Source organism: Erinaceus europaeus, chromosome 2, assembly GCF_950295315.1.
Source record: "Erinaceus europaeus chromosome 2, mEriEur2.1, whole genome shotgun sequence".
In the NCBI taxonomy this organism is placed as follows: Eukaryota; Metazoa; Chordata; class Mammalia; order Eulipotyphla; family Erinaceidae; genus Erinaceus; species Erinaceus europaeus.
In genome coordinates this window covers 48,896,173-48,908,323 of record NC_080163.1, presented here as the reverse complement: position 1 = coordinate 48,908,323, position 12,151 = coordinate 48,896,173, and positions in this window count along the sequence as shown.

Genomic DNA, 12,151 nt, shown 5'->3' with positions numbered 1-12,151 from the left:
CAATAACCCTGGTGGCAAAAAAAAAAAAAAAAAAAAAGAGTATGTAATGGTGTATAATAAACCTTCAAACTCTTAGGTACAAGGCAGAGATGCCAAAGCATCAATATGTACATATATTATTACTTTACCATTCACTTCACATATCAATCTAGAGCACATTAACATGCTTTATACCAATTAATATTCACTCAATGAATGAGACAGATGCTGAAGATAATAACATTTTATATTTTTATTTTTATAAAAAAAGATTCAGAATCTACACAAATGAATTGATAGCTACTAACTTCCATTTCATTGAAGTTTAAATGGAAACTCATTCATAGAACCATCTATCACTTATCAGAAAGTGTAACCCTGATCTCCAAAACTCGGGAAACTGGCTTTTTTTTTTGTTTTTAATTCAAATTTTACATATGCTGAGTGCTTAATGGGTACCAGCCATCATCTACATATTATCTTACAAATGTTACTAACATATATATGCACAATATATGTATATCACTGGATTTGTAATAGTACCATTCACCTTATTGCATTAACAAAAGAAAACTGCTTAAAGAATCAAATTACCTAGGGTCACCAAGATTGCAAAGGTCAATAAGTACTTTGAACATGCATACATACACACTGCACAGCTAGTTCTCACTCCATATTCTTAAGCAGTGCTGAGAAGTTATTCAACAGTGATATTTCTTTCTCTTAAAAAAATGTGTTCTCTAGGTTGAGAGTGGAGAGCATTGTGCCTCTGTGTCAACAACTAATGTAAATCATTAAAAATAATAATAAAATTTTAAAAATGTTTTTGCCCCATAGGGATATTAATGATAAGAAAAAGTAACTAGACAGAAATGACAATAACCTTTGGTATGTCAAATATATAACAAGGAACCTAGCTCACCCACCAGAAAAATGAACTTATATCTACATAAATTCAAGCTGAGTTAGAAAATTGCTTATACATGAAAAGTATGATGCACATTAAAATTAGCTATTTGGCAGGTAAAGCAATAACCTTGGGAAGTGAAAAAATTAAGAATACTGAGGCATTTGTGAGTTGATTTTTTTTAGTCTTCAATTTCTCTCTCTAAACTCTCTAATAGCCTAATTTAATTTCATTAACATTTTAGTGCTGGTAAAAACTCAAACTCCTCTTATAGCAGAATTCTGTTTGCTAATTAAAATGAAACAATACTTTGATATAGAAGCATTTTCAAGGGGGGTGGGTGATTGCACACTGGGTTAAGTGCACATAGTACAAAGCACAAGGTTCCCAGTTTGAGCCCCCAGCTCCCCACCTGTAGGGGGAGGGGTCACTCAACAACTGGTGAAGCAGGTCTGCACGTGTCTCTCTCTCCCTCTCTGTCTTCCCTCCTCTTTCAGTTTCTCTGTCATAGCCACTTAAAAAATGGGAAAAAAAAGATAGCCACTAAGAGCAGCAGATGTGTAGTGCCAGCAACAAGCACCAGCGATAACCATGGCGGAAAAAAAAAAAAATTAGAAACCAGGTTAAGTGCACATGGCATGCAACCCAAGGACCAGTGTAAGGATCCCGGATCCCCACCTGCAGAGAAATCACTTCACTGGCTGTAAATAAAGCATATCTGTAGGTGTCTATCTTTCCCTCCCCATCTCTGTCTTCCCCTCCTCTCTTGATTTCTCTCTGTCCTACCCAGCAACAACAACAACAAGAGCAAAAAAAAAAAAAAAAAAAAAAAAAGGGAAAAACGGCCTTCAGTAGCAGTGGATTTGTAGTGCAGGCACTGAGCCTCAGAGATAACCCTGGAGGCAAAAGAAAAGAAACCTTTTTTCACATTATTTGGATGCACCCACATTAATCTCAGAACAAAAGTTATATAAATCATATCAGACATCAAAAAAGTTTTCCCCACTCTGACCAGTCCCCTTAAGTAAAAGGTAATTTATACTCTGTCTTGTATACCTTCATCAGATGGTCAATAAGTAATGCATGCAATGTAGACAGGCAATAAGCTTTTCTATTCTCTCAACATGACATTCTTATAAAATACTGGTTAAGTATGCATGATATTACACAGTGGAAATAAAAATCTAGGTAATTCAAAACCACTGTGAGTGCAAGGAATTGAGATAAGAATAAAACTCCAGAGTTGGCACAGTTGGTTGAGCACACACAGTACCATGTGCAAAAGACTGGGTTCAAGCCCCTGGTCCCTACCTGCAGCAGGGTGGGTCAGAAAGGGAAACTTCATGAGTGGTAAAGTAGTGCTGCAGGTGTCTCTATTTCCCTTTCTCAATTTCTCTGTCCTATCAACTAAAAATTTAAAAAATATACTTTAAAAAATCTCTGCTGAGAAATGTTATGCATGTACAAACTATTATACTTACTGCTGAATGTATAACATTAATTCCCCAATAAAGAATTTTTTTTTAATTTTATAAAATCTCTGTACTTTATCCAGAGATGCTGAGCCTGAGATGTCAACCCTCCAACTCCAATAATCTGGTGAGACCTTTCCTAACTCAAGGGACATCCTAGTTCCATTTCAAATGGCACATTCCCTAATAAAGTTACAGACTAGATATAGAACAGGGCCAAAGGGACAGGGTGCATGTGCACATGTATCCTTAAATTAGGGGGAAATATGTCCATAGTAATCTGCTGTGAGTAGACAGACTCAATAAATTCAGCAGGCAAGTAGAAAGACCCCAAGTAGACACCATAAAATACCTAATCAAGCATTTACTACTTAGACCTAGAAACCCTCCTCTCCTATCCCCACTTCACTTCCCTCAATCACTAAGTTTAACCTCATCAGATAAAGTAATGACTACAAAAACTAGATAAGGGCAAGAGACTGGAACAGTTCAGTGATGGCCTTTTTGGTCAATACCAAGTCACCCCATAATCTGGGGCTCTAGTCAGGCAATCCTTGGATTCTCACACTGATATGATGGGCCTAGACCTCTAATAGATCCCTCTTCACCATCACTGGTCACTTCTACCAGGAATCTCATCATAAGCCCTCTTGTGAACCTCTCTAGGACATTTCCCCCACAGTAGAGAAGCAATTGTAGGGACTTCCCCACTCTTTGTAGGGAGACTGGGTCAACCTACTATGCCACTCCAGGAAGACTGGTCCTGAAATGAGTGTAGCCTAGAATGTTCCTAGCTATGACCATAGAATATGAGCATAGACTGACAGGTTACAGGGCTCCTTTGCTAAATATGAATAGACATGAGCCCTAGGTCAGACTGATGGGATTAACAGTTAATGAGTATTTATATACTTTCCTCATATTTGGGAGCTACACTCTGCCCTAATTCAGCTTTCTAATCTTATTCTTGACTGATACCATCTTCCTAGATAATACTTTTAGTCCACCCACATGCTATCAGGTTCAGGCAAAAATTACTAAAGTCGTGGATCACATGGAACATACCCAAACAAGACTTCCCTGCTAGAGAGAATACTAAAAGAATTGTAATCATAAATGCTTTACCCTGCAAAATTACAATTCAAATATTAAAGAAAAAAGGTCTTTTCAGACATACAAAAATAAATGGGAGTTTGCCATGACCAGACATGCCTTACATGAATTGTTAAAAGGAGTTTCACAAGAAAAGAACAAATTGGGGGGTAGACAGTGTTGCACCCAGTTGAACACATACACACTACCATGGGACTGGGTTTGAGCCCCACTTCCCCATAAGCAGCAGATTCACAGTACTGGCACTGAGTTCAGCAATAACCCTGGTAGCAATAAGAAATATATTAATAGATCAAGTGGAACCATCCTAGAGAAAGGATGGTTCAACATAAACAAATTAATGTAATATGCTTTAACAACAAAAAGGTAAATACATATTATAGCAGTAAGTAGTAAAAAAAAAAAAAATTCAACACCCATTTAGGATGAAAACCCCCTAAAATCTGGAAATAGAAGGAATTTATCTAGACATAATAAAGTCATACATGACAAACCCACATCATATTCAATGGTGAAAATTAAAAGCTTTCCCCTAAGATCTGGATCCAGACAAGGATGCCCATTATCAGCACCACTGTTCAGCATAGTCCTATAAAATCCTGCCAGAGCAATCAGACAAAAAAAAATGGACTTGAAATAATAATACAAAACAATAGCAATTAAGACACTATGATATTAGAACAAACAGCAACAACTAAAAAATAAACCTCAAGCACAATGGAATAGAAATAAATCCACACATATTTAGCCAGCTAATAAATGTTAAAGGAGTCAAAACCACACAATAGAGAAGAAAAATTCTCTTCAAAAAATGGTACTGGAAGTACTAATAGCCACTTGTTGAAAAAAAAAAAAAAGTGTAACTAGACCATCACTTAATATCATACACAAAAATTAACTCAAAATGGAGTAAGTACTTGGATATTAGACCTGAAACCATTGATTTAAAAAAAAGTGATGCAATCAAAGACCTTAAACAGCACAGATGTGTATGGAGAGTCAACCTCAGTATCAGGAATAAACATATGGGACTACATCAAATTAAAAATATTTCACACAAAAGAAATTATCATAAAATGCAAAGGCAGTGGGAGATGACATTTGCAAATGGGAGATAACATTTGTTCAGCACACATCTGATGAGGGAATATCAAAAATATATAAAGAAATCACACAACTCAACAAAAAAGTAACCCAGTAAAAAGGTGACAAATTATCTGAATAGACACTCCTCAAAAAAAGACAAAGAGGTGACCCATAGTCATATGAAAAATATGTTCAACATCACTTATTATTAATAAAAGAAACACCTACATTAAAAACAACAACAAACTCACAAAAGAAATAAGTGCTGGTGAGGGTGGGAAAAAAGTAGCTCTAGTACCCTGCTGATGGGAATGCAAACTGGAAATGCACTGCAAACTATCCTTCATACTGTATTCTACAGTATCTTTCTAAACCAAAGCTGAGTTTTGAAAGTCCTGAAATTAAAAAGCCTCTAATGTTTCCCCCATAGAATTTTAAATACCCAAAGCCCAGGCCCAAGGAGGTGGGGCTCTTTGGTAGAGTATGCCTTGCATTACTGAGGAGATAGAGAGAGAGGAGATCTGGAGCAGTGAGGGAACACAATTCTTTATTCTTGCGGGCACCTCAGAGTTGGGTGACAGCGCAGTGGTTCGGGCCACATGGAGCTAGCCAAAATGGCCGCCTCACACAGCAACTTCTCTGCTTCTAATCACCAAAGTGAAAAGTGGGCAAGAGAACGAGGGGCGGAAGAAGAAGGGCTTTATATGGCAAAAAATGGGAGTGACGAGCTGGGACAGGATTGGTTGAGAAAGGCGCTCTGAGAATGTCCCAACTCTCACGGGAACTAGCAATAGTCTGATGGGACAACATGGCAGATGTGACTGCATCTGCACAATTTCCCAGCAGAGGACCCAAATCTAATCCTCAGCACCACATAAAAACAAAACAGACAAAAAAAAAATAGAGTATCATAAATGGCAGAGCACCTCTCTTATCTCTCTAGCCTACCCATCCCATGCACATATCTTCAAAAAAAAAATAGGCAAGGTACTTCTCAAAGGAGGTTTTACTTACCACTTGAGACTCAATTTCTGTTCTGCACTCAACACAAAACTTTGATTCAATATACACAAGTATACTTTATGATTTCCACATCCAGACCACTTGAAATTTCCACTTGATTTATCTTCAGGTTCTTCTAGACAAATATCAGGAGCAAGACTTTCTAGGCCTATACCTTCCCGTGTTCCACAGCACACACCTTTACACCATTCAGCACAGGATGCTACAGTCTGCCCTTATCTACACGCCCTAGTGAGCTCTATTCAGAGATCTGGACCATGTTTGGACTTAGCTGTTTTTCCAGAGCCTAGCTCTCTTCTAAGTGGATGGGTGCTTTTATGGGCCACAGACAAGAAAATGCAGTTATCACTGAGATTTTCTCATTCAATAAATAGTGGAATATCTGGAAGTCTTTTTTTTTTTCTTTTCTCTAGAGAATAAAAAACAAACAGGTAAATGAAGAGAGAAACAAAGAGAAAAAAGACAAAGCAGCACTTCTCTACTACTTGTTAAGCTTCCCCCTACAATGTTCTCCTATAAAGTGGTCTTTGGTTCAAACCTAGGCCCCCTGGCATGGTAATGCATGCCACCTGCCAGCCTCCATATGTATCTTTTTAAAAAATATTAGCACATCATTCTACATTTAGAAGAAGGCTATGAGAGAAAAAAAATAAAGACTGAAATCAGAAAATGTAGGTTAACTATTTATTAGCTGTAACCTTGGGTAATTATCTTTTCTGTGTATATTTTAATATATGAAATGGCATTATTAACAATATATCTTCAGGCGGATGACAGATAACATAATGGCTATGCAAACAGACTCTCATGCCTGAGAGTCCAAAGTCTCAGGTTCAATTCTGCACCACCATAAGCCACAGCTGGTAATAAATAAATAAATATATTTTCACAGAGGTAACAATAAAGGAGAAATTATTTTTCAGAGGTCAGGAAAAAAGCAGAATACTCAAACTCAGTAACTTATGGACAAATTCACCTGTGAGAAACCAAGAAACTAGTATTGGAAAAAGAAAACAAAATTGGTAAACTTTTACCTGAACTAAAAATGAAGTGGTGACTCAAAATTATGAACATTACTTGATGCCATAAAAAAGTTTCAAGTGTTAAGGCACAATTGTAATTATTTACAAAAGCCACACAATAATGCCACAAGAAAATTGTAAGTCAATATCCTTGATGAATATATATGTAAAAATCCACAACAAAATACTAGCAAACCGAATACAACAGCACACTAGAAAGATCAAAGACTGTGACCAATTGAATTAGTCCCTAGGATGCAATGATGGAGAAAAGAAAAGATGCTCAACTTCACTCATCATCAGAACACAAATCAGAGCCATGAGACATTACCTTATACTAACCAGAGAGGGGGAGGAAAAGATAAGACACCTGCACACCTGCTTTACTGCTTATGAAGCAACTCCCCTGCAGGTGGGGAGCCGGAGCTCCAAGTGAGATCCTTACGCCACCGGTCCTTGCGCTTTGTGCCACCTGCGCTTAACCCGCTGCAATACTGCCCAACTCCCAGTGAAGATTCTTTAGTCACTATCAGGCCACCCCATCAGCTGGGGCCCTAGTCAGGGAGCCCTGAGGTTCCCAAACAGACATGATGGGCCTTGACCTCAAACAGATCCTTCTCCTTTCTCTGTATCTCTATAAAAGAAAAAAAAAAATAGCCTGGAGAAACCACTCAGTGATGCCCTCAATTCATCCCCAGTCCAACATAAAAGAAAAAATAGTGTGTCAGGTAAAGGGCTCTGCATTTGGTTAAACAGGCATAATCTCTATGACCTAGGACCATGAACAGTTTAGTTGAATGTTAAGCCAAAAATTACACATCTTCTTGTGTCTAAGAGGCAAAGACAGGCACTGCCAAATCACAAACATGCACCATAAGGCTGACATGATGCCACTTCTCATATATAAACCTGCCAGGACCTCAACTGAATATCTGGATCCTCCATATTTTTTTATGATTGATGTACCCCAATTATTCAAATTCATTTTTATTTATCCATGAAGTACAAAACTAAGAACACATTCCTCACAAGCACTTCTTGCTCTAGCCAGATCTATTGTTTGGCCTTCAGTACCACAGGAAAAATGTCTCAGCAAAAGTCTTTAATTACAGTAAGACTCAACAAAGGTCCAACTAAGAATAACACTAAAATTCACTGTGGGAGCTATGAGCAGCAGATCGCTTTCTCTCCTCTCCTCTCCTCTCCTCTCCTCTCCTCTCCTCTCCTCTCCTCTCCTCTCCTCTCCTCTCCTCTCCTCTCTTCTCCTCTCCCGGATCAACTAGGAATACCAAAGGAGACCACCCGGACCGAAACAAGACAGGACTAGAATGACCACAGGAACCCAGTAAATCACCTGTGAGTACCAACACGCGTGGCTGGTGACAGAGAGGAGAGAGAGGCCTAAGGAGAGATTAAGTGGCTGCTAACAGTTCAACAGTTTATCAGTGGAGACACCACCTCCAGTCTGCTCCACAACAAGGGGACAGCTGAAGGGAGGAAAGGATTCCCCAGAGACTCACTAAGTGCAACTCTGAGTCTCCATTGATACTACCCTCAGAATCTGGAGCAGCAACAGGGAGGGACACCAGGGGACAGAGATCTAACCGGGAAACTCAGGAGAAGATCTATACCTCGGTGGCATAGCTGAGGGGCTGTGAAAGTCTCTTTGCATAACCACTGGATTATCTCTGCCACACCCTGCTTTATCTCTTGGTCAGGAGTCAGTGAATAAGCTAAGAAGCCTATTGATAGTTTAAAAGCCCTCAGGCTCCCATAGCCTACAGGGAAGAAAAAAAAAAGAGGCTTTTACACCACTGAGCTCCAACTCAGGAATTGAAAAAACTGTTAACATATATAAAATGGTTAAAACAAGAAGAAAAAATATTGGAGACTCAAACCAGGACAAGAGTCCAGCTAAAAGTCCTCCAGAGGGTGAAGCACAAAACAACGAGTTCAACATCCAAACATTAGCTAAGGAAATAATAACAGGAGTGAGTAAAGAATTTGAAAAAATTGTAATCAGAAATGCAGGAACAACAAATGAGAAAATGGAAGAAAATTCTAATTATCTCATGGTTATTAGAGAGCTGAAAGCTGAAATTGCTGAGCTAAGAAGGCAACTAGCTGAACAAGCTAAAACAGTATCAGAGCAGGGCAACAGAATAGACGAACTCCAGAAAGCAGTAGAGGGCAGAGAGAATAGAATCTATGAAGCTGAAAACAGAATTAGCAAGATTGAGGATGAATTAGAGACAACTAAAAAAGAAGTAAGAGATCTCAAAAAGAAATTAAGAGATGCTGAAAACAACAACAGAGTCCTATGGGATGACTTCAAAAGAAACAATATACGCATTATTGGCTTACCAGAGGAAGAAAGAGAAGGAGAGGAAGAAAGCACTCCCCAGGCCATAATAGCTGAAAATTTCTCTAGTCTAGACAACACCAAAGACATAAAGATTCAAGAAGCCCAGAGGGTCCCAAACAGAATTAACCCAGACCTAAAGACACCAAGACATGTCATACTTAGATTGGAAAGGAATAAGGATAAAGAAAGGATCCTCAAGGCTGCAAGAGAAAAACAAAGAGTCACCTACAAAGGAAAACCCATAAGATTAGCAGCAGACTTCTCCATACAAACACTACAGGCCAGAAGAGAATGGCAAGATATCTATCGAGTGCTCAATGAGAAAGGCTTTCAGCCAAGAATACTATATCCTGCTAGACTGTCATTCAGACTAGATGGAAGCATCAAAACCTTCTCAGAAAAGCCAACAGTTGAAGGAAGCAACCATCACCAAGCCTGCCCTGAAAGAAGTTCTGAAAGGTCTCCTATAAACAACCAGACCACCACAAATAGGACATATATCAAAACATTCTAAAACTCTACAAGAATGGCGTTAAAATATCTTCAATCTTTGATATCAATAAATGTCAATGGCCTGAATTCACCTATTAAAAGACACAGAGTAGGAAGATGGATCAGAAAACACAACCCAACAATATGTTGTCTACAGGAAACCTACCTAACTCAACAGGACAAACACAGACTTAAAGTGAAAGGATGGAAAACTATCATACAAGCCAATGGCCCACAAAAAAAGGGCAGGAACAGCTATTCTCATATCTGACATGATAGACTTTAAAATAGATAAGATTTAAAAAGATAGGAATGGACACTACTTAATGCTCAGAGGATCAGTCAATCAAGAGGACTTAACAATTATTAATATCTATGCACCCAATGAGAAGCCATCTAAATACATCAAACTTCTACTGAAAGAGCTACAGCAATATATTAACAATAACACAATCATAGTAGGGGACTTCAACACCCCACTATCTCAAGTTGACAGATCATCCAGGAAGAAAATCAGTAAAGACATAAGGGAGCTAAATGAAGAGATAGATAAACTAGAACTATTGGACATTTTCAGAGTCATTCATCCCAAGAAACTGGAATACACATTTTACTCAAATCCACATGGATCATTCTCAAGGATAGACCATATGCTAGGCCACAAAGACAGCATCAACCAATTCAAGAGCACTGAAATCATCCCAAGCATCTTCTCAGACCACAGTGGAATGAAACTAACACTTAACAATCAACAAAAGATTAGTAACAGTCCCAAAATGTGGAAGCTCAACAGTACACTTCTTAACAACTTCTGGGTCAAAGAGGAAATCAAGGAAGAAATCGAAATGTTTTGAGAGTTCAATGAAAATGAAGACACAAGCTATCAAAATATTTGGGACACAGCTAAAGCAGTCCTAAGAGGGAAGTTCATAGCTATACAAGCACACATTAGGAAACAAGAAAAGGCACAAATAAACAGCCTGATTGCACATCTTAAAGACCTAGAAGAAGAACAACAAAGGAATCCTAAAGCAACCAGAAGGACAGAAATCACTAAAGTTAGGGCAGAAATAAATAACATTGAGAATAGGAAAACCATACAAAAGATCAATGAAAGTAAATGTTGGTTCTTCGAAAGAGTAAACAAAATCAACAAACCTTTAGCCAGACTCACAAAACAAAAAAGGGAGAAGACCCAAATAAATCAGATAGTAAATGAAAGAGGAGATATCACAACAGACACTGCAGAAATTCAACATATCATGCGAGATTTCTATGAACAACTATATGCCACCAAGCTAGAGAACCTAGGAGAAATGAATGATTTCCTAGATACCTACCAACTTCCAAAACTAAGTAAAGAGGAAGTGGATAACATGAACAGACCCATCACAGCTAATGAAATTGAAACAGTTATCAAAAATCTTCCCAAAAATAAAAGTCCTGGACCAGATGGTTTTACAAATGAATTCTACAAAACTTTCAAAGAAGAACTAATACCTCTACTTTTAAAAGTCTTCCAGAAGATTGAAGACACTGGAATACTCCCTGCCAGCTTCTATGAAGCCAACATCACCCTGATACCAAAAACAGACAGGGATACAACCAAAAAAGAAAACTACAGACCAGTATCTCTGATGAACATAGATGCGAAAATATTGAGCAAAATTCTAGCCAACCGGATACAGCAGTATATCAAAAAGATTGTTCATCATGACCAAGTGGGGTTTATCCCAGGCATGCAAGGTTGGTTTAATATACGTAAATCAATCAATGTGATCCACCACATCAACAAAAGCAAGACCAAAAACCACATGGTCATATCAATAGATGCAGAGAAAGCCTTTGACAAAATACAACATCCCTTTATGATCAAAACACTACAAAAAATGGGAATAGATGGAAAATTCATGAAGATAGTGGAGTCTATATATAGCAAACCTACAGCCAACATCATACTCAATGGTGAAAAACTGGAAGCATTTCCCCTCAGATCAGGTACTAGACAGGGTTGCCCACTATCACCATTACTATTCAACATAGTGTTGGAAGTTCTTGCCATAGCAATCAGGCAGGAGCAAGGAATTAAAGGCATACAGATTGGAAGAGAAGTCAAACTCTCCTTATTTGCAGATGACATGGTAGTATACATGGAAAAACCTAAGGAATCCAGCAAGAAGCTTTTGGAAATCATCAGGCAATACAGTAATGTGTCAGGTTATAAAATTAACATTCAAAAGTCAGTGGCATTCCTCTATGCAAACACTAAGTTAGAAGAAATTGAAATCCAGAAATCAGTTCCTTTTTCTATAGCAACAAAAACAATAAAATATCTAGGAGTAAACCTAACCAAAGAAGTGAAAGACTTGTATACTGAAAATTATGAGTCACTACTCAAAGAAATTGAAAAAGACACAAAGAAGTGGAAAGATATTCCATGTTCATGGGTTGGAAGAATTAACATCATCAAAATGAATATATTACCCAGAGCCATCTACAAATTTAATGCTATCCCCATCAAGATCCCAAGCACATTTTTTAGGAGAATAGAACAAATGCTACAAATGTTTATCTGGAACCAGAAAAGACCTAGAATTGCCAAAACAATCTTGAGAAAAAAGAACAGAACCGGAGGCATCACACTCTCAGATCTCAAACTGTATTATAGGGCCATTGTCATCAAAACTGCTTG